The sequence below is a fragment of the Aquila chrysaetos genome, chromosome 9 (assembly GCF_900496995.4).
Source record: "Aquila chrysaetos chrysaetos chromosome 9, bAquChr1.4, whole genome shotgun sequence".
Lineage (NCBI taxonomy): Eukaryota > Metazoa > Chordata > Aves > Accipitriformes > Accipitridae > Aquila > Aquila chrysaetos.
The window spans coordinates 6,515,727-6,543,633 of NC_044012.1; the positions used below are offsets into that span (position 1 = coordinate 6,515,727).

Genomic DNA, 27,907 nt, shown 5'->3' on the forward strand with positions numbered 1-27,907 from the left:
CATAGACAGATGCATTTAAGAAGGTGAGCCTCCCGCTGGTGGGTGTAAACATGAGCTTGAAGTTTTGCACCTGCAATTGTGTTTCCTGTATAAAACTGAGCACTTGTACCAGTAGCAACCTGACAGCAGAGGTAAATGAGGCAGCAGTGGTTGCAATAACTTCTGCTCGTATCTGTGTTTTCATTCACTTGGAAAAATAACCAGCCGCAACAGTTGCCGGGGCAGATTGTATCCTCAACCAAATACTATGAAAATCTTCCACGGCGAGTAATATTAAACAGTTGCGTGATTTCTTAGATAGTATTTTAAGCACTTGTTTTTACTCAGTGCAAAAAGTAATGAAAAAAAAATCAAAATGCTGCAACTTCTTATGCCTTGATTACTCTTTTTAGTCCCTTTCCCGTAGTGTAAAATTATGACAGCAGCCACTGCGAAAGGGAACTTTCTCCTTGTATGAGCAGCCTGACCCTGTGCATACTGCTCTGGTGAAGCCACGTAGTCCTCCTTTATAACACGGCAAGGGAGCAGCTTTTGTAGCAAGAGCTCCGCGAGCCTGCGACGTCCCTGCCCGCTCCAGCAAACCAGGGACAAACTCCTCACCCCGCTACAAACCCACTCAACCTGTTCTCAAAGGCCAGAGTTTTGCTCTAGCCAGGAGAAAGATTTTCCTTGTCCCTTGATCAGCTTTTCACCTTCTGGAGAAGCAATGTTTGTGAGGGGTACGATAGCAAATTTCTTTGGTAATAAAAGTACCAAAACTTGACTGCACTCCTTGCTTTGGCTCTTTTGAGGTCTTAGCTGTTGGCATCTCTTTTGTGGTGACTGAAGCACTCTTGGGTTAGAAGTGGGACCAAAAAAAAAAGAGGAGATTCAAATTTTTTAATATATATATATAATTCTAATATATATATTCTAATATGTATATTCTAATATATATTCAAATATATTCTATTTGAATGCAAATAAAGTTGGAAGACGGAGGCAAACAGAGAGAAATGGAAGGAAGAGTCAACTTTTTAAACAGGAAAGAAAGAAGGCTAGAACCTAAAAACCCACAAGCCTGAAGGTAACACTCATTTCCTATTTCTGTGAAGACTGTTGGGGTTTCTCTAAAGAAAGTGGGGGGTGGGGAGAGGACAGTTCCCGGTATTTTCCTCAGCTTAGAAAGCAGAGAAGAGTTATCGGGCTTCCTGCGTGACTAAAAAGAAGCGTTATGGAAAGTGTGAACTCTGCTGTAGTACCATCACATGCTATATGGCCAGGTCTAAGGTACTATGATGACGGCGGTCAAGCAGACAAGAAATCTTTACTCGTATTTGACCCCACAGTGCTCTTCCCTGTGTATAAGGGAGAAATTCTAGTTGGATGCTAAAATGATTCAGGGAAGGGTTAGAAGTGCCTTGACTCCATTCCTCCTGCCGCCGCTCAGTACTGCCTGGGTCCTTTACACCTAAGGAGTGTGCAGTCCTCTGCAGCGGGACACCTTCCAAACACATCTGGACAATGCGCTACATCTGCCGTGTGGTGACTTAGACCAAATACACCTGAAAGCTTTCCTCATTTCCTTGGTGAAATGTTTATTCACAGAAGGTGCCAGCAACAAAAGAGTCAATAGGAGATTGCTGGAGAACACCCATTAATTGGTTTCAGGAGATCTTCAAACTGGATTCAGAAACAAATCAAAGCAGTGTAAGGTAACTGTAAAATTTATAGTTCAAAATTAAATTATGCACTGCTTGTTAAACATAATATTTTAAACTTCTGTGGAAGCACCATAAGGGTTTTAAATTATAACCGTGATCAAGCATGATGTGAAATACTGTGGCTCCCATTCTGCAGATAGGTAAATCAGGCACAACGCAGAGCGATGAAGGCTTGAACGTGTTTCCTAGGTACGGGCATAAGGACGCACGTCACCTGGGTTCTCGTGCAACTGATGTCTGTCTCCTGTCCCCCTCTCCCTGGTGCATGTAGAGATTATCCATCTGCATAGCAAAAGGCCAACTACAGAGGTTTTGGTTGCTCTTATAGGATCGGATCTCTCGTGGCTTGGGCGAGGACACAGAACCGAGTAGCAGCGTTAGGATGAATGCCAATGGGTTCTGCTCCCATTTCCCAGTTAATAGTTATTCAGCTGAGGAGGACAGTTCTGTGCAGGGAAAAAATCATTACATAAATATGTACTGAGGTGAAGCAACCCAGACTGAAGATTAGAAGGAGGAAAATTCTGGTTTCAGGTCTCGGCTCCTAAAGTGTGAGATTCTAAAGCCGAAATGGTTTGACTTGTGCTGGAGCCTGATGCGCAGGGACCATGTTTTTAAAGATGTCATTTTGCATTTGTTGCATCAGTTAACATTTACATAGCCTTCTATGAAATCTGGGCCATAAATGTTGATTTTAAACAAAGACATTTCCATAGGATCTTTATTGTCTGTGTAGTGGTAAAGTGCTATGAATAATTTTTCCCAGGTGCTTAAACAGGTGGTGTCTTCAAGGGAAGCAGGGCCTCTTTCATGTTCCCTATAATTTGTGCTGTCTTAAGCCTTCATTGTCAATGTCTTGGGTGAACGTTTATGGCTGTTTGAAATGTGCCTTCCCCACAAAGATGCTGGATACCCAGCTCCACGATTGGAATATAAGTGTTACAGTTATTTATTTACAGGGAAGGAAATAACACAGTGGCTCTATTTGCTACTCCTAAATTTATTTTCTCTTCTTTTGTGCAGTGTAAAAATGTTAGTCATCTCCAATGGCCCTTGGAAATAAGCTTTCCAAATATATTCTCATACTCTATATAGATGCACTGATGACACTCTAGCAGTTCAGCAAGAGGAAATCTGAAATAGTGGCACTAAATGACAAGGAAAAAAAATCACCGGGGAGAAAACTCTCCATAAAAATCTGAGGATGATTATGGAGCATTGGGAAATGTTGCCAGTGCTGGACTGCATACTCATTGAGCCCTCATTTCTCAGACGTCATTGATTAAAGGTGGATGGAAAAGTGCCACACAAAAGAGCAGACTCATGAGCTTCAGCTTCTGTTTCCATCTGCTTTTGGGCTGCAAGTTCAAACCTGTGTGACAAAATTGGGATTTTTAATCTTGTACTTGGGCCCCAAGCACAAATGGCTGGACTGAGAAAGGGCTGGATTGCCACCATTAACACACGATGCGTGTGAAGCTGTGCCACCTTCGTTAGGAACTTATGTTCAGAAATGGGAAGCAAGCTGTGGCAACCAGGTTTGAAAATGGGGATGGATATGACTGCAAGCTTCCATTTCCTCATTCAGTTTTTTAAAAAGCCATAATACTTGCTTTCCTAAGAAACATGTGTCATGGACTTGGATTTATCAGCATTTTTAAAAGCAATGGATGGGTATGCTTGCTGAGATCCATCAATTATGAGGACATATATAAGCTGTATAAACATTTCCATGTGGTTTTGGGTCTCCCTCAGTGACGTCCTACGTCCGTCCCGTCCACGCTCATTTATTCTGACACACAGAGAATCCTCCCTGACTGATGACACTGCAAAAGTGAGTGATTGACCTTCCCCTGCTGTATATGTGCAGAGCTTACCCATCTGCACAGACAAAGGGAGGGGGGAACTGCACATAGGTTTTAGGGGGCTGCACGAAGGAGTTAGTGCTGTGACAATTCAGGACGCTGGTTGTTCAGCCTAAGAGCTCAAAGTAATAAGAAGCAGAAATATGGTAGTATATGAAAATATCACCTCTGCTTCTCCAGCCACATGTAAATCATCCCTAGGATAATACTATATATATATATATATATTTATATATTTTTTAAATATATATATTTGTTTGTGTATATATGTGTATATAAGCCTTTTTTCCATTAAAGAAAAAAGCTGTGATTGGGCCATGTAAGCTGAGGCAAACTACTGAGTATCTATTTTGTTCAAAAACTCTGAAATAATTTTTTCTTCTTCCTCCTCCTCATTTTTCCAGCCATATGGATTTGCCAGTTCACTGCATCATTGCATGTTTAGAACACAGCATTTCTTCAGCAGCTGTCACTATCTCATAATGCCATAGTACATCTTGTATGCTGAGTTGCAGGCCACAATATGACAGAAAACAGCTTACACTTAAAGAAAAAACGACTCTCTCTTGACATCCATTTGGATGCTGGTTGTGGACTTAGAGAAGGCAGAGAGAGCACTCGCAGCTCTCTCAAATATGTCCACTATTCCAGCTTTGTGCCAGGGCTGCTAATTCACCTCCACTGCTTGACATTTAGCACGATTCAGTTCAGGGTACATTTACCAGAGACGTGGTTCTTTTTCCCCTTTGCTAACCTGTGACACGCGAGTTAGCTACTGGGATGTAGCCTGGGAGCCTGACTTGCTAACGGGTGTTTTCAGACTAGGAAAAAGATGGGTGAAAAGAGAATAGGTGCATGCCCACACAAAAGTTGTGTGCAGATTTTGGAGATTTCAATGAACTGGATTAAAATTGCCCTCGGTCTGGCCATAGTGGTATATTCAGTGCAGGATTACAGCTGAGATACCAAAACGTTCATCAATGCGTGATCTTCTTCCCTGTCCAAAAGATAAAGAATCTGTGAGAACTGCCCTAAAATGATGTTGTCGGGAAGGGGTAGAGAAGTATTGAGGCTATCTTCTGCCATTGCCGTTATCTTCCTGGCCCGGCAGCCCTCAGACGTGGCCAAGAGCTGGGGAAATTGCTCTGTGAACTCTCTTGTCACATCATCACTCGCTGCACGCCCACTTTGGGCTAAAACTCAGGATTTGCTGAGCACGTGGCATATGTTCCTCTGGTCGTGTGAGAGCATGTGTGGGTGTTGGGTCACAGGGAAGGGAGTCTCTTGCCCTATTTCTCATGTAATCACAGAGAGCTTGAGTTTGGTTGTGTTGGGGCTACCCCAGCTGAAGGCTTACCCGCATAGGCTGTATTTGATGCAGATGTTCAGGCTGTGGTACTTTTTCAGAAGTTTGGCGGATGTGACTTTCAGCTCATGCTTATCATTTGACCATCACCAGAACAGGAAGAAAGGTTTGGCTTTTTTTTTTTTTTTTTTTTTTTTTTTTTCTCTTTTCTTTCTAATGAATATTATGACTTGATAGCTTGAATTATCAAAGTATCTTATAACACGTTGCAGATGGTGGTTTAATGACGTAACATCCCTTCATAGAAAATAAAACACATACCTGGTAGTTAGATTGAATGTGATCAGATAGCACTAGATCACAAATCGGTGTTGCTAGCTCCTCTTACTAGGAGGAGCCTGCATGATGAGATTTTACAAAAACCAAACGCAACCAGGAAATATTTCTCCTTATAGTCAGTCATTAGCAGAGAAAGAGCAATTGTACAGTACTAAGATTATCCAGCAGTAGCAAGAACATCCTAATCCCAGACATGAGAGACAGGATGTCCATTAGGAATGGTAGCCACTGATCAATAGTCTAATTTAGCATAGAGAGGTTTTATTGCTTTGGGAGCTGGAAGGAGAAGAGGGAGGTATTGCAGTGTCTTCAGTTCTAGTCCTGCCTCTGCCGCTGATGCACCCCAAAGAAACACTGGCTGACTCCACTGCTTTTCCACAGCCATAGGACCAAGCAATAATTTTAAACTAGCAGACCATTATGTATTTTGAATCTGCGTTTGATTATGTATGGGGCAGCACAAAGGAAGAAAATCCATTTCTGACAATGTCAGGAGTAAGCTGGCGTTTGTCTGCAGTTTGTTTCGGAACAAATCTGGCAAATGTCTAGGCCATCAGCAAAGAAAATAATTACGAAAGACTTTTTTCAGACATTTGGTGCCTTTTTCAATTTTTATTTTTTTTTTTTTGGCAATAAAAAAATATAGAGATAAAATTCCAAAGCAGAACTTTAAAAAAAAATTATTTTCTACAAATATGCAAGTATTTTCTACAGGGTATTTTTAATGTTTTCAGAACACCTCTGTCCTGTGTTCCCCTCCCATGCTTCTCAGAAATGAGATTTCAGACTGCGAGCTGGTGAAGTGCATCACCTTCAGTGGTGAACTCGGCTGCCAAAGGTTTTTCTAACCAGGTGAAGGCGTAAAAGTTGCTACTACTACATGAACTAGCTAATTAAGAGTAAGCATTACCAGTAAAAACTTTATGTGCTGGAATTTATATAAGGGTCAGGTAATCACATGAGTAGGAGGTGGCAGACAGCATGCTGGCACACCGCGGCTCTCGCTCGGCTCTGCCTCCTCTGAGGAATTGCTCCCTGTCTAAAGCTCGGGGAGGGCATGTCTAACTTAACGCAGGAAAAGTGATAAAATGGTGGTAGCAGAGCCTAATAGATTTTCAAGGAGATTGAGCAGGAGCCACGGAAGGTAGCAGTGAGGCATAGAAAGCAAAAGTACACCAGGCCTCATTTAATTATCTTTTTCACACTGCATTAATCATCACAAAAACAGGATTATGCCTATTTTTACATCAGTGTCGGAGGGTAATACAAATGTCATTTTGTGCACTGTCTGTCATTAGCAACTGTTAAATTAAAGGTTTGAAAAGCAAAATAACGAAGGCAGGCTGCTCCCTTGACCTATTTTTCACCAACAACTTTTTCCCCTTTGACCTCTGAATCTGAATTTCCCTTATCAAATCATCGTCTGATTTCCTATGACTGTTCTCGCTTTCCCCAGCCCCCACAACCACCCTGGTATGGGTTGTTCCCACGACCTCTCTCTTCAGCTGTCTTATTTTATGTGCTGGTTTGACAGTCATTCTTTTTCTTCCTCCAGCACCCATAACTTGTTGCTCTCCAGTAATCTTCCTCCTTCTCCAGTTGCTCTTCCAGCAGCTCCGCTGGTACCTCCGGTGACCTCGGGCTCCTTCGCTGCCTGCTCCGCGGCTCGGCTCAAACCCTCGCGCACCAGCTCTGTTACCGTGGCCCAAGCCTCCATCCCTACCTCATGCCTTCTCCCTCTTAAGGTCTCTATGTACGTCTAGAAGGGACCTAACATGATAGTTCGTGCTTCCCTCTCTTTTTCTGTTTACTTCTCCGTTCCTATTTTCCTCTCTGACTTCCTCACTCTCCTCCGCTGTCCCTGTTTCCTCCTTTTTGCCTCCACCCTTGAAATAATTTAAATAACTCTTTTTTTTTTTCGCTATGGTCTCCATCTAGATGTGACTGTGATATGACATTTCAAAAAGACGCACACAGATTTGGCTAGCTATATGCTTAGAGTATGGTTTAATGATGTGGGATCCTTTCTCACCCCCACAAGGGCAATAAATTAGTTATGAAGTTAAATATACCTGTCGCTATGCGTGCATAATTATTCTTCCTACACTCAGGGAGGTAGAGGTTCTGTATTAAATTTAAGTGTAGCAATTGTCTCAATGATGGCTCAGGCTGACTGTTGCAGCAAAACGTGCAGTTTTCAGTGTTCTTAAAAGACTGACCTTGCACTTCACCAGGAATTCCCTTCGTCTGAATTTATGCGAGGAGGCTGAAGAAAATAAGCGCATGATGTCTTCTCAGGTGGAATTTATCCTAATCTTTTCAACTCCTTATACTCATGTATCAGTATAAACCCTGACATATAGCTCACCTTTTTCCTGCACACACCTGAGATTGCTCTGTATTATCTCTGGCTTGGAGGTACGGAGGTGTAAGTATTGCAAAGTTAGGCAAAATTCCAGGCTGATGTGTAAGATGCTATGCTTTTCATGGGGGTGAAATAGTAGGACATAAGTCTGCAATCCAGACTATGACAATTTCCAGTGATTTAAGGATACGAGATGAATCAGATCAGTCACAGCTCCGATTTCGGAGGAATGTGCAGGAATATATCTTCTCACATTAACATCCCCTGACTGTGATCAGTCTTTATCACCCATACCTCGACCTGAATGATGGACAATCGACTGCATCTGTTTCTACTTTACTAATTTGATATACCTAAGGAAACTACTCTTGCAGGAACTTTAAAGATGAAAAATAGCACCAATTATATTCTCTAATACAATTGATTTCTACGTACCCATGTGTACGTTTCTGATTCTGTACAATTCTACTGCCAACCCCATAAGAAGGGATTTTATGATGATCTCAAAACTTTCTTTCCCAAGACTGTGCATAAACACAGTGCAAAGCCATATATATAGGCAGATACTCCAGAACTGTTGATAAGAGTAAATAAGGTTAGCTATATGCAGATCCAAAGTGTTACCCATTTGTACAACAATGGGTCAAATAAATGTAGCAAAACCTCTTTTTGGTTCTTGTCTTTTCTGGTTTTGCGTGCCGCCATGTGCAACCTATTTTGCAGTTGGCACTGAAGGCAAATCTGCTCTTTTGCTACTGCACCCACAGCAAAGGCATTAGGAGGTAGGTGAGATCTTTCATGGAAAAAAAGCTGTGTTCATACAATATCTAAAAATACAGTGTAAAAGACGGCACATTTTAAAATTAACCAAAGCAGATACCTTTTCACGCCATTGAAAAGTCACCTCTGGAACTCACTGACACAGTAGCATAGCCTTAGGCAGGGATAGTTACATGGGTTTGTATTATAATAATAAGGTTTATAATTCAGGATTTTAAAAAGGACATAAACCTTGCTGTTTCATTCAGGAAGCCAGTACCTGGTTAGGCTCTGAAGAAATGCCTGTACAAGTAGGTTATTCCATCAGCTCGGTGCAGCAGGTATTTTTCACCTTGCTCCAGAGAAGGGTGGGAGGATCTAGTAACTGATGAAGACAGGATACCAGACAAGATGGAGCATTGGCTTGATTCCATATGATAATTTCAGTGTAATTGTTTTGCCTTTAGGCTGCTGTATCTGATTAGACCAGTCTCTAGCTGATCCAAGGTTAGGAGAATGCAAAACCACTGTAGTGTTGTGCTAAACACAATGCAGCCAGACCAAATAATCTGGGTCAGTTGTCCATGCAGATCTGCAGATACAGGCACGCATGCAGTTTTGAATGAGGAACGTAACATACAGTAGCTCCAAATTTGGGAGGAGAATTAGTAATTTGCTTAGATAAAAGTTGTGGTCTCGACAGTAGCCTGGGTAATCATATAAATAAATATAAAAGTCCATTTTAGAGCAGCGTTCTTTTAATACTAATTGGATGCAAAAATCTTATCACATTAGTAACCTTCATACCTTTATAATAAGTCTTTTATTGTATTAGCCAGCTTGGTTTTCACTAATATGATACGAAAGACTTGCTAATATATTAGGAAAGTCACTAACACTATTAATTTACTAGATAAATTACTTCTCTATCTTGGAACTTTAAATGAAATGGAATTCACTAATCCTAATTGGTTTGCCTTCTACCAGAATTATTTCCCATTAGTTCAGCATGTTTTCTTTTTTCATACTTGAACAGAAGAGATTTCTTAAACTCAAAGCCTTGGGGTACAGTATATGGGTTTATTAATTATCAGGTATTCATTCAAGGGGGTTAATTAAGCAATAACTTTCCATTGACTGGAATATACAAAGGAATAAAAGGCTTGACTTGTCCTGCTGATTAAAGCACTGAGGCCATTGTGTCATCATTTTGCTCCATTTGGTTGTGGGGGAATAAAGATTTTCCACTATTTAACATAATTGGCCGAGAGCTCGGAGACCCCATTCCTTATGTACAGGAAGTTTGTTGATTTTTGTCCTCTCCCCCCCCCGCCGCCCCCATCTCTGCTTGGCGGCGAGTGCTGTGACCTTTCCTTGTGGCTGTGGACCTTGGTGCTGTTATCCATGTTTTTGTCACCTGAAGACTTGAGAACTGCAATGCAGTAAAGGGAGCTAAATCCCCTGGGAAGTGAGGAGCCGGTGCAGAAGGCAAGCATCCTGCTGAATAAGCAGGGTATCTCGCTGTAAGCACATGACACCGATGCTGAGGAATTGGTACTTGGCTGCGTATTGGCTCCCAGGCAGAGTTTATGGTGTTGGCTTTGACGTTTGGGCCGAATTCAAACCTCTTTGGAATCGGTGGAAAGACTCGCCATGTACTTCAATTGATTTTGGATCAGGCCCAGCAGTCTGGGAATAGCTTGTCTATGCGAGAGACACCCTCTCTTCTCAGGGGATATTGCCTCATCGTTTGAGAGGAGCAGCGTGTCAGCTGGAACGTCTTTTTTTGGGAAGGAGAGTGAGCTGCTCTCAAGTGAGGACTTGAGACTCTCGCAAGGGCTACTTTGGTCTAGGGCTCGTCCTGCAGGGACTTGAATCTGTTGGCTTCTAGGGCGTACCTTTGAGGAGCGGATCCTTTGAGGGCATAAATGAATATATTAGAAGAGGTGGAAGAGAAAGGGGTTTCTCCTAGAGCTTCCCTAGGTCCGACCGAAGTCCATGTCACGGAACAGCCTCCCCAGGGCCACGGCAATCGGTTTTAATTAGAGCAGCCTCCGAGCATCTCTCGATTCTGCTGAGGAACGGGGCTTCGCTGAGAATTTAGCTGACCCAAGCTGTGGGAGCGCAAAGGCCGTCGTCGCGCAGGCCTCCCACGGTACCCTCATTTGCCCCGTGCGAGTCTTCAGCCCGAGCCAGCTCTCTGCCGTCCAGCTCTGGAATCCATTTATAAAAGAAGCTTGCGGTTGTGTCTGTTTGTTGGTAAATGCATATTATACACTAGCTGGAGCTGGCCGGCCGACTGAAACTGCCGCTCGCAATCAGCCGCGCATCACTGAGTCAGCGCATCCCGAAGCCTGAGCACATCTCTGCCCAGGGGAAGCAGGGCTGGGTCCCCACCACGCCCGGGAAGGTGGGGCCTCCGGGTACCGGCGCAGGAGCCCACTCGTCCCAGGCAGGGAAGGAGAAGGAGGTGGAGCTGCGAGCTGGAAAAGTGGGTGATATTAGAGCGACTGCTGAGTTTATTCTCCAACAAGCGTTAGCATGCTCTTCTTTCTTGATTCTTTTGGTGATTGTGGCAAAGTGCAGATGTTATGCAATGGTAGGACTGGTAACACTGGCCACTGCCAACTATAGTGCCAGGAATCATTTATAAGCTTCCCAGCAATGAGCTCTGTCAGCACATGCTTCACCTCCTGTTACCATTGCAGGCACCGCCATTGAGCCAAGCCGTGTCGCGGCTGGGAGTTCCGTCAGCGAGGACTCCACCGGTCTTCTGGGAGAAGGGCTTCTTGCCCCCGTGACACCGCTCTGCTGTGCCCAGGCCATCCGCTGCTAACTCTTGCAAACTAGCTCTGCAGCTCAGCCAGAGGAGCTGAAATTCCAGCATCGCCTTACCGAGAGGGACATTTTGGTAAAATGAAAAGATTTCGAAATCTCGACGAGAAAGGCTGTAAGATTGCCTTGAGTGTTTGAAATAATGTATGTATGCATATATCTAGGTATACCTGTATAACTACATGAGCCAAATGACTTGCTTTGGCTTGCTTATCATTCTGAGACATAAAACAGGTAATCTGGCTTTATTTGACACCTACGATAATCATCCAAGAAAATGAGAGGCTCTGTAATGGAGGTCTATAAACAGGTCTTGCAGGTCATTCGCACAAGCTGGCTCTGCACGCCAGGGCTCTATGGAAACGTGGCTATAAACACCGTGTTGGATCAAGAGCTTCTCTACTGACAGAAAAGACGAACGCTAAAGCTGAACAAAACTGAGTAAGTCTCAGAAAATGATTCACTCTCTTAATTAATTTTCCATTTTGGTTGGTGGAATGCCCTTAGGTGGCTGCAGTGGGCTTGAATTTCTTCTTTCTGGGCAGAGTTCACCTTTGCACAAGGACTGGGAAACTCTCCTCTCCCACCCTCCATGCACTGAGGAGCCCAGGCAGGATCCTTTAAGGGAATATTTTCCTCTACCCAAATCATTCTGAATCACACTAATTTCTTAAGGCACAGTCACATGTGGCTCAGAGGCTTATTTAATTGCCAGCGCAGTGGTATGCTGGGAAGCCTGTAGCCTTGCTTTGTTAAGCAATGCTCCATTCCGGTCTCATAGAAAGTATCCCCAAGTGCATCACTGCAGTTTTCTGTCACGACAGCCCCCAGTAAAAGCAATTGTACGTGTGAGCAGTCCTTCTTGCAAAGGGTGCAGCGTTCTCCGGGTTCATCTCCCGGTTGCCTTCGTGCTAGGACTCTTCATTCGCCGGGTGAATCAAGCACTCGTAAAATAAGGCAGAGCCGGCGAGCAGAGTCAGGCATGCGTTCCCTAACCGTGCAGGATTCAAATGCCCGTGGCCTGCCATCTTGTACCAGTACAGCTGGAGCAAACTCGCGCTGCAATGCGAATGTTCGCACACTGCTTTAATGTCGAGTTTGTCTGCTCGTTGAAGTTCAGTAGAAACAGTTTGCTTGCTTTCTTTTGAGTAATAACAAATTAAAGGCTCTGCTCCAGCCGTTGCTTCCATGATTTACAACTACATCCTTAGGCACAGTTTCCCCACCGAAATCCTTTGCTCTGATCAGGAGACGGGACGAAAGGAGTGGAAAGAGCTCCCGTGTCATGCCCCAGGCCAGGCCATCCTAGGGAGGGGATAGGCAATCCTGTGCCTTATCTCTCCCAGCTCTCCCCCTACGATATGCTTGGAGAAATGACTAAGCTGGGGAGAGGAGCTGGAGCAACGCTAGGTAGGGGCGTAGGAGGTTGCCGGTGGGGTTGTGCCAGCTTACGCTGGGAGTCACCTTGACCCGGCGCTACAAAGGAAACGTAAAACTAAATTTCTTCTTTCCACTCCTGCCCCCCAAACTGCACAGCATAAAATGTATCATTTTCTTATTTTCAAATAACATTTCTGGATGCATTATTAATGTAACTAAACCCCAAACCTTCAATTTATCACTCCCTGGACACTCGCTCTTGGAAATGTGTGTTATATCATTGTCTGTTTAGAGATGGTGTTAAGTTCTAGCTGGAAAAGAAAGGTGTGGTGTTGGGAAGTGTATCTTTCCGGAAAGGAACACCAAAGTCTTTTTTTTTTTTTTTTTCAGGACAGCAGCGTGTCAGGGTCTCCCCTGATCTGGGTGTGGGGGGACAGCAGGGTAATGACAGGCCATGGTCCATTTTATTCTATCCCACCAGGCAGGAGCTACAATTTGGCTGCTTTTGCCATTGTGCCTGCATTCATCAGTGATTTGACTGTTTTCTCCCTTCCAGTATTTTCCCAATAAACTTCAGTTTAAACGCCAAAATGTCGCCCACTAAGAAAACATGGTTATTTTGTTCTATCAAGCTTTCATCTGGTTAGGCCTTAAATTTCCACTGCCCTGAGGAAGGCTTAGATGAGGGTGCTCCATATGGTGCCAGAGATGAGAGAAGGTTTGTGTAGCTGGGGATTTTTAGCAAACCATCCGAAGCTTTAGGGTTTCACTCTACTCCTGAGAAAAGCTGCCGGCAGAAGAATAGGTTCTCGTAGTCAGACTGGCAGAAAAATTACTGACACCTCTAAGAAGCCAGGTAGGGACTGCAGTTTTGGCCCAGTGAGATTTTTAAAGTCAACATTCCCGTGGAAGCCGTGTGAAGTCAATGGAGATATTTCCATTGATTTCAAAAGGCTTTGAGATATATCCCGTAGGGTAAAAATTTCATAGGCTCTTCAAAACCTGAGTTAGGTGGATTTGAGCAGCAGATCTGCGTTGAAGGGGAAGGGGACATCCACTCCCTTTCCCTCTGAGGAGGAGAGAAGGTGCAGAATACGAACCTGTTGGCTTATCTGCAATGTGATGTGGCCCCAGATCAACCGCTGCCCGTTGCAGGGAGCTACAAGGGATGTGCTACCCACCCGGCCATCGTCCCTCATGAGGTCTCACCAACATTTTCCCTGGGCAAGCTGTGCTGCAGTGGAGCGATCAGGAGTCAGCGGTGCTTTGGAGCCCGTCATGATCCGTGCAATGCAGGGGTGGAGGCCACAGCTTCTTGGGTCTCTTTATCCCTTCTCCCAGATGGGAAAATAGCTTTGTTTTGGAAGGCTGAAGGATGGGAGCCGACCAGCATTAGCACGCACGCCTTGGGGGGGCCGATGCCTTCAGGCAGGAATTAGACAGGACAGTTGAGTTGAAACTGGAAGAAATTGCTCCTGAAGCACTCTATGGTGGAGTGTAAGGTTTCATTTCTAACGTCTAGAACCTGCACTCAACTGCGCTCGGGAGAAGCCGACTGTTTAACTCTGGGTACTGCAAGCGGGGCCAGGATTTCGACTCCCATAATTAGCAGCTAACGTCAGGACTTCAGTGTGCCAGGCAGCAAAGGGGTCCCTTCTCCAAACATCTGCCCCCAGCGCCCTGCTAGGAGGAGAAAAATATGAGCACGGGGAATTAAAGTGACAGCCCCCGCGATCTGGCATATGTCACTGCCTCCGAGGCTGATTTAACTGGGCAGCAGGTAGGAAAGACAAATATTCACTAGAGGAGCCGGAGAAAATGGAGGCAAGGCAGAATGAGATAAAACCTATTAGAGAGAGTGTTTTACAGTGCAATTCCTTGGGGGGCTGGGAAAGAAGGAGAAAGCTCACCATAAATGGAAAAAGGCTTGAACTATAATTAATTTACCTTGTCTGAGCTTTTTACCACACTTCTACCGTATTTCCATGGACGAGAAAAAAGTGCACCAAAACTCACATGTTCTGTATTTTTCAAGTGCACAACAGGTAACTGTCTCACAACAGGTTAGCGTGGTAGTATGTTTGCTCAGTATGTGTAAGGGCTGGTGATGGTCTTGGACTTCAGCTTCAGATGAAATAATCAACCCCGACTGAAAGGGCGTTTATTGGAAAGGCAGTATGAGAAAAGATGCTGCTGCTGTCTGAACTGCCTGACTCCTGCAAATAAGCAACGCAAAGGAGAGGTTTTCTTGGAAATCTGTAGGCAAGAGGCTAAGGCTACACTTAGCCAAATGGGTATCATCAGGAGCAGCGAAGGCAGCTCCCCTCCCAAAGCTGCTGGTCACTCAAAGTCAATCTGGAATGTGACAATCAACCTAGATTCTCTCTGGCTCATACCTTGCCAAAAAGAGGCTAGGAAATCAGACTATATTTAACGTTTCTAGCACCAGCTGTAGTAGATCCCAGCTCAGTTACCTGTGTGGGTTCTGCAGGTAAAGGTACGCCTGTACCAAATGTAGTTTGTGCCTCTCACAGTGGTGTCAACAGCAGAGGAGACACGGAAAGATTTGGTCAGCCTGAAGCCAGGACTCACGTAAACACTTTTGGTGTGTAGAACTAAAGCAGATAAAAATGACAGGATTCCGGTGAAGGTCTGAACTGTCCCCAGGTTCAAGGATGCTTGGATCAGGGGCTGGAATCTGATAGGAAATTGGGGCTAAATTTTGCACTTTCCCCTTTGTAGTGTTGACTATACAGAAAAAAAAGAAATATGTGGAAGGAAACAAAGTATATATATACTTCTGCAGCCTAAGAGCTGGTTTCAGTACTGCATACTTTTATGTAGAACTCAATAAAATGCATTTGCAAACATAATTACAGATGCAGCAATGTTCTCTAATAATGGATTATATAAAGCATGTTATGAAATGCATTCATATCAAGTTCTTGGCAAATTATACTGCCTACTGTAACCAGGTGTTATAAAACCAATTATGGGTATATAGGAATTACCGACACAATGTATGTACCCCTTAAATAAAATACAATTTCAGGTGGTTGTAAAACGTGCTGTAGAGGGTGGTGGTGTTATTTTGAACACGCCGGAGCCAGCAGCACAGGAGGGGAAGCCGTTCTGGGGGAAAGCATGGTGATAAATGGTGCTTCAATGCGTATCGGCTGACTCTTGGCTCAAGGCCTACAGGTTGATCCAGCTGTCCTTATGTGCCACAATATTTTGTCCTGTTTTGTAGTCCCGTAAATTCCCATCAAAATATGTAGCACTTTGCTCGCCTGAGTAATGAATGAAAAATAATTAAGACCCTAGTCCTGAATTAATATCAAGCATTTATGATGTTGCTTCAATTTGCTGGATTCCCACATGAAGGCTTTATCCGAAGCCTTTTCAGTTTCAGTGGAAATTTACTATTGAATTGGGCAATCTCTGGATAAAGTCTTGGTTTAATTTTGTCAGATTATTTCTTTAGGGCAGAAGGGATGTTATTCTGAGTTATTAGGTTGTGGATTTTGCTGTGTCATGAGAAAAACAAATGGATTTCTTATTCTACTTCCTCATCACTAAAAACAACCTCTAGTAAAAGATAAGCAGAACCAGTACAGATAAAAAGGAAGCCCCTTCCCTTTTCTCCCCGCAGTGAACCTTTACCCAAACTCTTTTTTTGTATGGTTCCTGTTGTTGTTCCTATATTTCCTAGTTCTGCCTGGGACAGGGAACACTGCCACAACCACACGGGTTCCCATCATCTTGGTTCTTTGCTATTCAGAAAAATCTTCTCCAGCCCAGTTTTTGTAACAATGGATGTTTGGGTAGTTTGAGAAAGCAAATAGTGCATGGACTGTGGCTACCACATCAGCAAACTACAGTTTCAGCTGAAGCATGCAGCTGCAGAAACATATCCCTCAATATATCAGATAAAACTGTTTTGAGAATGAAGTGCACCATATAGCATGCCCAAAGCCCAGCTCTCTGGATCAAGGGACCTGGCTGCAATTGAGTGAGGTGCCCTTTGAAGCAGTTTTCCTGCATATTTTCCTATGAAGTCCAAGTAGATTATGGTGTATAACCACTCTTATGCAGACGTGAGACTGGGATACAGCAGGGACATGTGCTTAAACACAGAAACTTAGATTTATTTCCATAAAAGCAGCTACACCGTTAATTCGCAAGTACATCTTTCCTCCAAGGACCTCAAAACACTTCACAAATATTGTTGGAGGCTCAGAATGTTCTTGCACTTGGCTAAACTTGGTCTGAGAGAGGTTAAGTGATTTACTCGAGGTTTCCCAGTAAATCAGAGGTAGAGGTAGGAAGTGAAACAGGATCATGACTGCAAATGACATCCTTTAACCTTCGGAGGTGCTACTGTGTGCAAATAAAGGCCTGACCCTGCCAGCCTCACTCATGTGAGCAGTGTCTCTGAAATTAATGGAATGACTGGCGTGAGAAAAGGGCTGCAATGTTGGCCTCTTTAGGCCTGTCCCTGCGTAGCGTTTAGTATTTCCTAAGAAATACTGTTTGGCTTCACCTCGTACCAAAGCATCTTACGGCAACAACAACAGCAGCAACGGAAATCTCAATTTCATTTTTTTTCCTCTAGTGCATAGGAGCCAAGGTCCAAGCTCTCTCTGGGCAGGCGCTAAGCCACAGGGACCTGAAGACGCTTGGTGCTTCTTGGAAATGGGCTCTGACTTCTCTGCTTTTCTCCCTTCACAGGAAAAGAAGAGGTTTGGCGTCACAATATGGACCTACACGTTTCTCAGCTGGTAAAAACCATAGTCCATATTTCTTCTTAGCAAACGTTTGGCTCTACCCCAACTTCAGCAATCACAAAGACTAATATATAAGAAAGACTGCATTAAAAATATAATGTAAAAATATGTCCTTAATAAAAGGAAGCAAGACTTGCAAAATTCTTTCTTCTTTCTCTGCAGAAAAAAAGGTTTCTAGCTACGAGCCACTTTTTGCCTCTTTAAGTCTCTGTGCTTCTTATTCCACTTCTTTAGCAGGCTTGAAATGAATGAAGAGGTAAAAGATGAGAGAGTGACATAGGTAGTAAATTATGTAAGTTATATAAATGCATGGCAATAGCAAGCAGATTTCAATGCTAATGCGGACGGCAGAGATTTCTACCGTTAAGGAAGAAAGGAGGGAACCTGCAGCATCTGAAGAGAAATCGGCTGACTGAACTCCAGCGCCTGCTCCAGCCTGCAGAGATGGGAGACTGCCACAGAAGGGGAAAGTGGAAGCGACTCCTGAAACCTGCAGAAGTGACAATTCCCTGAAGCTTGAACTTCTGCAATAAAGGGAAAGAGATCATTAACTGCCAGCGAGGAGCGTTTGTGGAGGAGAGAAGAAAAAAGAAAAAAAAAAAACCAAAACCTCTTTAACTCTGGAGTTTTTAAAAGTGCCCTTGTTTGTTTTCTTGGCAGAGGAGCGGAGCATTTGGCACCCATCCTTGGAAGGTGGCCCAACTGTAAAAATGCTGGGGTTGGCCCTTTCCATGCTGTTGCTAAGCGGATGGCCCAATAGCCGGCAGGGCCTTCCAAACCCCACCCTGCGCTCCGGCCGGATCCAGGCTCCAGCCCGCCTGTATTAAAAGCCTCTCTTCTCCCACTTGCTAATAATAATAATTTAAAAAAAAAAAAAAAAAAAGCCAAAGAAGTGCCGAGTTTATGCAAGCAAACCCGACCCGGCTCATGCCAAGAGCTCAGCAGAGAGGAGCTGGGGAGCACCAGCCCGTGCCCGGCTCCCGCTGCGGAGCCCCGCGGGGATGGATGGGGCTCCGCGCTGGGCTCCTGTCTGACTCGTTCTGCTCTCCCTCCTGCTCTGCTCCCACAGCCTCAAGGTATAGGGCAGAAACAAAGGGTTTTTTTTCTCCCCCCCCCCCCCCCCCCCAAATCCTTTTTTCTTTTTTAATAACTTTATCAACTCCGAACCCTGGGATGATTTGCGCGTTTCATACTCTCTCTGTGCTTTTACTCTTGGTTAGAATTTGGAGCCTTTCCATTTCTCAGTTAAAAACTCTTTTCTCTCCTTCTTTTTCTTTTCTTTCCCCCCAGTTGTTTGTGGTTTTGCATGAAAGGGCATTGTTAACTCTTTCACCGCCCGTTTGGAAAGGGCTGTCTTGGCTCAGCCGTTACAGGCATTTCTGGAAGAGCAGAATAAAGCGCTGGGTTTCAAAAACGCAGGCTGAAAAAAGAGGAGTAGTGATGGAGAAGATTTACATTGCAACTGCTACTGTAGGATAACCCGAGCTAGAAAAGCAGAGCGCCTCTTATTTATTTACAAGAGCCCTGACTGCCTCTGCAAGGCACTAGCTGAGGCCTTTCCAAGCTGGTGCTCAAAAGCGTCGGTACAGGGGGGAGAAGGGGACAAGTTTGGTAAAAGCGTGGGAGAAGGTGGCTGTCCCCCCTGCCCCGCGTGGACACGGCAGCCAGGCCACCTCGGGCTGCCGCCGGGCAGGACTGACACCCCTCCCCGGTTCAGTGTGTGCGCGAAGCCTTGCTTTTGTGTCCAAAACAGGGAAAGCTGTGCTTTTTTGCTACCTAACTGTAAAACGAGCAAAAGGTGCACTTTTCCAGCGAGGCCGTGTTAAACGCAGTGTCACACTTGCCTGTGGGTAAACAGGAGGTCCTCGACATACCAGCGATGCACATAAAGCGTGGGAAGAGCTGGGGAAATTTTCACTGGAAGTTGTAAAAAGAGGAGGATTAATTTTCCCTATTGTCCGTAGAGATGAAAGACGGGGAAGTTGGCATCTGTCATTTAAACCTTTTTTTTTCCTCTTCATCAACACTTGCAGCTGCAGAAAGTGGGTATCGTCTCACTCCCGTGGGGAGACTGACCCGGGTGCGCACGTGTACGCTTGTGCTGCTCGCAAGAGCTTTCCCAGCTGAAGTCCTTGAGCTTCGAGTGAATGCTAGAAACAGAGATGACTTAAATATTTGGCAGCAGTTAGGATAAGTTATCTTTTTCTTTTAAAAAATAACATGTTATGCAAGCAGGTTTTATTATATTTATAGGTATTTATTATTTCTTTCTGTAGATGATAAAATAATCTTGTTGGAACCAATAGGAATGTAAATTTAACATTTCATACTGTATGTGAATTAAACGACAACATTTCTCGTATAAGTTCTAAAAGCACATTGAAAAAAACCCTTCCTATATTTGCACATCCTGTGGTAATTAACAAATGAGTATTTTCCTTTTTTAGGCTTTGAAAGAAATACTTTTATAGTGCTTAAAACAAGTGCATATTTTTCCTCCCCAGTATGATTGCTGTTCTTAAATATTTGTATGCACGTTTGTATGTATGTTTGTTGTGCCTGTTAGTTCAGTTTTGTCGAACAAATGGAGAAAAGGAAAATATAGATTTTTAACCACAACAACATTCCCTGCAGACAGGATTTTTTTGTACTGCTATAGAAATGCAGCAGCTCGGAGGAAGAGCACACCATGTAATTCTACATACATCACAGCCCTTTTTTATTACTCTTACCACACCAGCTGAATGGAGAATTACAAAAACTATGTCTCTGATTCTGTAAAGATTTTTAAAAGAGGCTTAACTTTAGGCATACAGGTAACTTCAAAGGGAATTAAGTGAAAATAGAAGTTGTGAGTAGTTCATGACAGACGGATGCATTAGAGAGAATGATCTACACAAAACTTGATCCAGAAGTTCCGGAATTACGTTAATTGACCTTGGTGAGCTAAACAAAAGCTCATTGGAAATTATGTTCAGAAGTTAAACCCAAGACTTTTACAAAATAAACCCCAGTGTAGCGGATATTCATATTATTGCGTATCTGCTGACTTTTCTATAGGTAAAGGGTGACATTCCGGCACTGCAGAAGGGAGTGGGAGTATTGCCATTGATTTTACTGATGCTGGAATTTTGACCCAAACACTTACATTTCTTCTGGCTCTGAGGTTTTTTTATAAACTCTGACATCATTTTCTGTATCTATGCTGTCACATTGCATGGGGTGCAAAAGCATTTTAAAATTAACAATGGACTTGAGCCGCAGAGCACAGCTCATTGATCAAACCTCTGAATCCATCTCGACAAAGTTTGAGTAGATGTTTGATTCAAGCCTAACGTATAGACACGTCTCTTTGTACGTTCACCGTTTTGTTGGCACACCTGTTGTGGCCCGGTTGGGAAATTTTGTGCCTGTAGCAAATCCTCGTCTAGTGGGGCAAACCGAGCATCGATTTTGTTTCACCACGTCAGAGCAAGCTATGTCAACTACTGCACATCACTTTGTGATCATTCTAAAGCCACTCCAACAAAAAGCCGCCTCAGCAAGCTGTCGTTTTAATGTTTTATCCATCTTCTTTATGCGGACGTTTGCTCCACATTTCAGTGAAGCCTCATCTCTCCTGCCCACCGCCATAGGCTACGAGTCTGCAGCAAAACTCAGTCTCGAACATGTCACATATAACGAAACAGGAAAATTCCACCCAAAACATTCTGATCACTGGCTTTCGTCCTGAAATCCCCTCCCGGTAAGGAAGAAGAAGAGGACAAGGAAGACAGTGGTAGGTGACGCCTGCGCAGGAGCACTGCTAGACCTCTTGCAGCCAAGAGCATTATCCTGGTGGTTTGCAGCGGGACACGGGACACCATCCCCGTGCTGTGCCTGCAGCGGGAACCCCTGTGTGCCTCGCTGCCGCAGCCACGTGTGGGATGCCCGTGTCCATTTATCACTTCAAACGAAACTGAACAGCTATATTGTAATACTGCAAATTAGAGGCCTTCTATATCATAATTTTACAGCACTTAAGTTTGTGTTATCTTTTAGCTCTTTATTCATCTACCTAGTTAAGATTTTGAAGACCTAATCTAGTTCCCATTAAGACAAAGAGAATTCCTTTCTCTGTGAAGTGTTATACCTCGGGAAGCCAAAACCTTTGGTGTCTGCCTTAGACATTTATATCGTACAGGCATTAACGGCTCAACCTATAGATTTTTCTCCATCAGTGGGGAAGTTTTATTCTTATCCCCATTTTACAGGATGAAATCTCTTATTCAGTGAAGTATGTGAGCATGTGCCAGTTTCAACAGAGCTGGTGGAATCTTTCCAGGATAGACTAAGTTTGCCAAAAGTGCAATTTGAAGTGGAAAACTATTCACAAATTCAGGTTGCATGTAATGAAGAGTTTTGTCAGAAAGAAAATCAGGGGAATTTCTTTTCTCGGGAAAGTTTAAATGTTTCATTTCAGTGTTTTCAAAAAAATCTATGTCATTTTGACCTGTCTTAAACCACTTACTTTTCAAAGTTAACCTTTTTTGTTCATTATTATTTCGAAAGTAATACGATAAATAGAATACTAGACTTCTCAGTAAGAGAAAGAATTGTCACTGCATTAAGTTTCCTTTCGATGTTTTGAAATGGAGGATTTTTTCAGCTAGAACTGTTTGTTGCTTAAATTTGGGGTTAAAAACAATATGAAAACTTCCATTCTAGATCAATCAAAGCAATCTGAGTTGATCCAAAATTAAGCTTTGGGGGGGGGCTTCTATGTCTGTTCCACCAACACATTGTGTGTTTTGGGTTCAACCTCACCTGAATCATTTTTTCAATTTGCCGTTCAGCCACCAGACCGAAGGGAACACGTTCGTACAGCTCCGACTCCCAACACTTTAACAGCCCTATTGTTTTCAGTTGACTCCTGTGAAACTACCTGTGCTGGGAGTCAGCCACGTGGCTTTGAGTCTCCCTGAACTGATGCCTAAACAAACTATAAGAAGTCAAACAGGGTGACGGGCAGAGCCCGGCGCAGAGCCCCGGCGTCCTGGCTGGCCCCTTTGGTGCTCTGAGTTCAAGACCCTTTTTCTCGTCCAGGTTTGCCAAGCTCTCAGCAACACATCTGGCTTAAGAAGGAAGGATGGGGGCTGAAAGGGGAATTATTTTCTTTGCAGCTTTCAACGCTTATGACCCAGATTGTGGAAGTGTGTATGGTGGGCAGCAAAGGGAGGAAATGCCTGGGTGAATTTGAAATGGACATCTGGGCTAAAATTTTCAGTGGTTCTTATATTAGCCTAAAATGTTCTTCTTCCTCTTGTGAACATAGCTTCCTTTAAATAAATACCCAGATAGCTTCCGTAATTACCAAGAGCTTTCCCATCTTCTGTTAATAGCTTCTTCTAATAATGCAAAATAAGTGATAAAATAAAAATGAGTTGGAATAATTTTGCAAAGATGACTTTAACCAATTAGTCTGTTAAGGGAACAGTGGGAACAACAAAGACATAAATTTAAACATATACCTCTAAATAGCATAATTACCTTTTAAGTTTCAAACTGTACATGTGAAAAAAAAAAAAAAAAAAAGATTCCAACCAGCCAAGCGAGAAGGAAGCATGATCCAAAGGATGCTTGCTACACACCAAAATATTTTCCACCAAACTAAGTTTTGTTAACTTCCCAATGCCATGTGATATGTATCTGCAGCTCACTCATACTGCCTTAATTTGTTGCTGTGTGTGACAAGTTGTAGTCTGATCTAGCCTGACACACCATGGTACGCACAGTACACATATATCATGATAAGACAGTTGAAAACCAAAGACAAACAGCCCCAAAGAGAGAGTTAAACAGCATGATCCAGCAGAGCCCTGCATCCATCAGAGGGAGAGTATTTGAAATGGCACACCTTCCACTTGCAAGTAAATAAATACTGATTGCATGCTATAGCTGGGAGTGAACAAGATAATTCAATCCAGTGTTCCCATGGACGACTTTGTTTCTTTCCTTCCCTGTGTATTAGTTAACGTTCTTTGTAACGACATCTTTTTTATCAATGTGTGGTGAAAACCAGGGTGTCTTGGACCCCCAAACCCCACTGAAATGAGAAGGGTGGAATCGCTTGCTGCCCGCTGGAGAAAGAGATGAACCCAGCTGCTGCTGTTGTAACACGATGCTCCATGAGTGAAGATCTTCTGTTCTTTATTATGTTGGTAAAAGCACCAGTAATTCAACTAGCTTCGTTTCTGGCCAACTTGGGGTTCCCCTTCTAAGGACACAAAATATTTCTGGGCTATAACCAAAGGAGTTTCTTTACCCAGGATTCCTCTGGTGAAGAGGATGAGCTCTTCAGTGTCTGCACGTTCAGGCAGAAGCTACTGCCCAGTTGAAGCAACGTTAGTTGCATTCACATTACTAAAATGTTTGGTAGGAAACAGGTGACTTTTTGTCATTTAGTGAATGAAGGCATTGGTAATTATGCCAATGAGCTCACGTTGAAGGGTTCATTATAAAACACCACAACAAATACATCTGCTTTGCTCCTTATGCCACAGGTATCACATCTGACGTGTTTCTGGCGTGCTGGGATCTAGAGTTTTGGGGCATTACACAGATCTGATTTTCACGCCTAGCAAACTGGCACACACTAACACAATCTTTTTTGTCACCTATATTCGGGCCACAAAAGAATATAAAAATCCACGTAAACATGGCAGTAATTTGTAATGAATTCTTGAGCGCTTCATTTTATAAAGACTCTGGTGGTTTGACCAAGTGAAAGCTGCCTTCTCTTAGGTCCCTTTGGGCTCTGCATTGTGAGGGTCTAGCTGAGAAACTGAGAATTTCAGTGGTTTTTCAAGTTTATCTTAAAGTGTACTTAAAGCTGTGTCTGTAGTGTTGTACTGCCTTGCTCTGAGTAACTGGGATGATGAACTGGGCAAGTGCTGCGTCTGGTTAGTGTTTCTACAGACTGTGCAGGATGATCACTCATCCAGAAAGAAACACTTTCCACTCTACGTGAGCATCAGTGGAAATGCTGAGAGTGTTCAGCGCTGTTCTCTTTTTATCATAGAAAAGTGACATTCTCTATGGACCTGCTCCAAAGCCCGATCATGTCAATGAAAGGACTCCTATTGACTTCAGTGTGACTTGGAGTGGTTCCTAAAAATGGGAACAAAGCAGCAGACTTCATAAATCTTCTGATGTGGTCCTTAAAGCAAGAATTCAGACCCCATGGGGCAAAGGTTTGTGATTAGAAAGACGATTTGGCCTCTCTTTCTTCCTGAACTGAACCATTCAGGTCTTACTGAAGATTCGTTCTTTGAGAAAAATCATATGCCAGTCAGCACGGGGGATAGTCAGTCTGTTAAATGCTACATTATGCCTTTGACTTTTCATTATGGTGTGAGATTTGATTAAGGCAGTCAATGACCCCATGCTTAGGAACAGAAGGAAAAAAAGCAAAAAAAAAAAAAAAGCCAGTGGAGCCATAGGGCTAAAATATGTTGCTGAGAAGTGAAACAATTGAAGGTGTGGAGGAGAGAGGAATTATCACAGCACTGTTGGCACCAAAGTGGTATCGAGAGGCTCTAAACTGCCATAACACACATGCTGGCACTATTTCATCCTACACCTTTACCACAATGCAGACCCTGTTTGTGTAGGAGAGCTTCCCACCAGGAGAGAAGAGGTGCACGCGGATGCCCACACTCCAAAATCGCAGGCAAGGCTTGCCAGCAGCTGCCGCTCTCCGCAATCCATTGCCTGGTTATGGCTGCGTTCCTAGACCTTTCCTAGGGAGGTTTTTAAAGGTACTTAGGAAATGAACAGGAGTTGAACCTTTATGTCCCTTTGTGCCATTGACAGAAACCCACTTTTATTTCCTTTCCTAGCGGATACGACCTTTCCTGCTCTCCCTTTAGACCTGCTGCGTGTCCTCCGTAACGTAGTGCCGTGCCTGCCTATGTTAAAACACATTGGGAAGTGAAAGCCTGCTCACTGCACAACTTCCTGTCACGACTCTTTCAGCATTTGACTCACAAGTGTAATTTGGCTTTATCACTCCCTTAAGTGCACTGTAGATGCCTGATTTGCCAGGCACATAAGGCGAGCCATCACGTTACCGTGTGGAACCTCTTTTCCACACTGCTCTATATATGTCAGTCAACCTTTTAATTTGATTAGGAGGTTAATTTGCATGGTACTCTGTGTATTCTTTTACTGGAATATATATATACTATGAAATGTATGATGTAAGTTAATCCAAAGCTAAAGAGGCCAATAAAAGCTAGTTCCTTAAGGAGGAAGAAAAGAGAGCACAGCTCAATGGAAGAAAAGCTTGGTAGGAGTCCAGAGTCCTGACTCATTGTTAGCCTCAAGAGCGTCCTGACTAGCATCAACGTGTTCTGGAAGCAATGTGATTTTCCTACCGTATTAATGAAAAAATAATAAAATGTAATGCTAAAACAATAGGACATACCAGAAAATTTCCACTGAGGAATGGGGCTCTGTAATAAGCTCATGTCAGAATGATTTCCATCCTGTCCACATAATCTGAGCATATGGCAAAGTGACCCAACTTGTGCCCACCGTGGAAAAGTGAGCAGCTCTTTTAGGTGTGTAGACCGTTTCTTCTATACCAAGTGCTTCAGAAAGCTAGGAGACAGAATATGAAATATATTTCTATTCATGGGAGCCACCCAGTCAAGAGGGAGCACTAGGAATGTACTGTATAGCTGCAGAGAAGCATTAAGCTCTCATGGAAATCTGAAAAATGCCTCAATGGCTTTCTACCCATGTGTCTCCATAACTATAATCTCAAAAAATATATATATAATTTGGAAGTGACGGCGTCCTGGAAGCTTGGCTAGTGTGAGCTCACAGTTATCTTTTACTTGATCCTGTGAAATAAATTATATGCAGCAAATCCCAACTGCAGATAAATTCTTCTCCATCTGTTTTCCTATAAGAGAAAAAAAAATGTAGAATTACTTTCATGCAACAATTGCACAAGCAAGTCATAAGCTTAAAGACGAAGGAGAAGAAGGTTAGAATGTTTTCTGGTTTAATGCCAAAGATTTTTAAGATAAAAATTCTCTGAAAGTAGCTGCAATAAACCAATGACTGTTGAGCTTAAACAAACCTCAAGTTAAGTTAAATTCAATTTCACTTAAATATTTCTTAGGAGAAAAAGAAAACATAAATGCAGGAAAACAAAATCTTTATGTCTTAATTGTCATCTTTTTCCCACAATGTCTCCTAAGCTGAAATGAGGTCATTTGGATTTTATTAACCAGTCCAAGTACAGTGCAAAATACATTTCAAGGCAGAACTAGAATTCACATCTCAAAAGCAAAGGCGTTCACAAAATTATAAAACTGCGTGAGAGAGAAAGCACTCAATGCCTAGGGAAGTATAGTTTTACCTGTCAGGAACAAAAAAGTTGGTCTGCATCCATTGCATAGACATAAACTCACCTCAGCAAGGGCTGCACGTGAACAAACAGCTAAAGCCCGATCAAATACAGTCTAAACTTAGCACAAAAGTTCCTAAATCAGAGTTGTTCTTTCTTTTTAAGGAAAATTTTGCTACATTTAAAATTAAAACAGGTACAATCTTGTAATTGTGCGAATCAATAATGTTTGTAGTAAAAGTGACAGAATGTGCTTATACAGTTATAATTATAGTTTGCAGGTCACTTAAATGCCTTGCATGGACAGTCCGTAAAGAGAATATGACCAGGTGCTATGCATAATAGCCTGAATAAATAGGGAAGTTATAGAAGTAAGGCTAATGAAAAATAAACATTATTGCTGGGAAACAGAGAGTGACAGTAAGAATTAAAGTGATCCAGTGTTTCAGGTATACAAGTGAGTGAACACATACTGCAAACATGGTATATGAATATCTGAGAAATCTGGAAAGGGTCTAAAAAAAAAATAATTAAGTGTTTGATGGTTACGTCTGCCCCTCTTTAATCACAGCATGTTTATTTAGGACTTTGTAGGCAGTGAAGATTTTTTCCACTTTCCTATTTGTTGTGTTTTTCAGTCTCTGTTAAATGTCTAGCAATCAGAAGTGCTCTAACCCCACTCAAAATCCAAAACCCAAAAATGCATGAAGGAAAATAATCCAAATGTCAAAGATAACCATGAGCAGTTAGTCAATCCATCCAAACAAAAGCAATCAAGCCACATCCTTCTCTTTCCTCTCCAGAGACTCACGTACGTCTAATGATAACCCACCACGAGCACTTTAAGGAAAGGGAAGAGAGGAGGAGTTGTGACTTTTGACACCATTCTAGGAAAAAAAAAATTGTCTCCAGGCATTTTGGTGCAAGTGCATCAGCCAGTGACACCCCAATGTAAAAGTTCACGTGAAGAATCTGAATTACACCCAGAGATCTGTGCTCTGGAGCACAGAGCGCTGCTCGCAACATGTCTGAGCAACTCCGAAGGCTCCAGCAGCCCCACTCTGCAACCTCTGAAGTTTTTCTGCCGTCCTACAAGCATAGCTTCTGAATGGTTTCACACTCGAGTCAGTACTGGGAAAGCCGTGAAAGAATCTGAGGAGGTTTTCTT

The 27,907-nt window shown here is 43.1% G+C and overlaps 1 long non-coding RNA gene across 1 annotated transcript; it reads left to right on the top strand.

Annotated features, from left to right (window-relative positions):
- The first annotated feature begins 966 nt into the window (after window positions 1–966).
- On the top strand, window positions 967–25,876 carry LOC115345911. Its single transcript, XR_003924958.2, has 3 exons — window positions 967–1,066; window positions 1,456–1,694; window positions 17,284–25,876. It is a non-coding gene; the product is annotated as an uncharacterized LOC115345911 (long non-coding RNA).
- The last annotated feature ends 2,031 nt before the right edge of the window (window positions 25,877–27,907 follow it).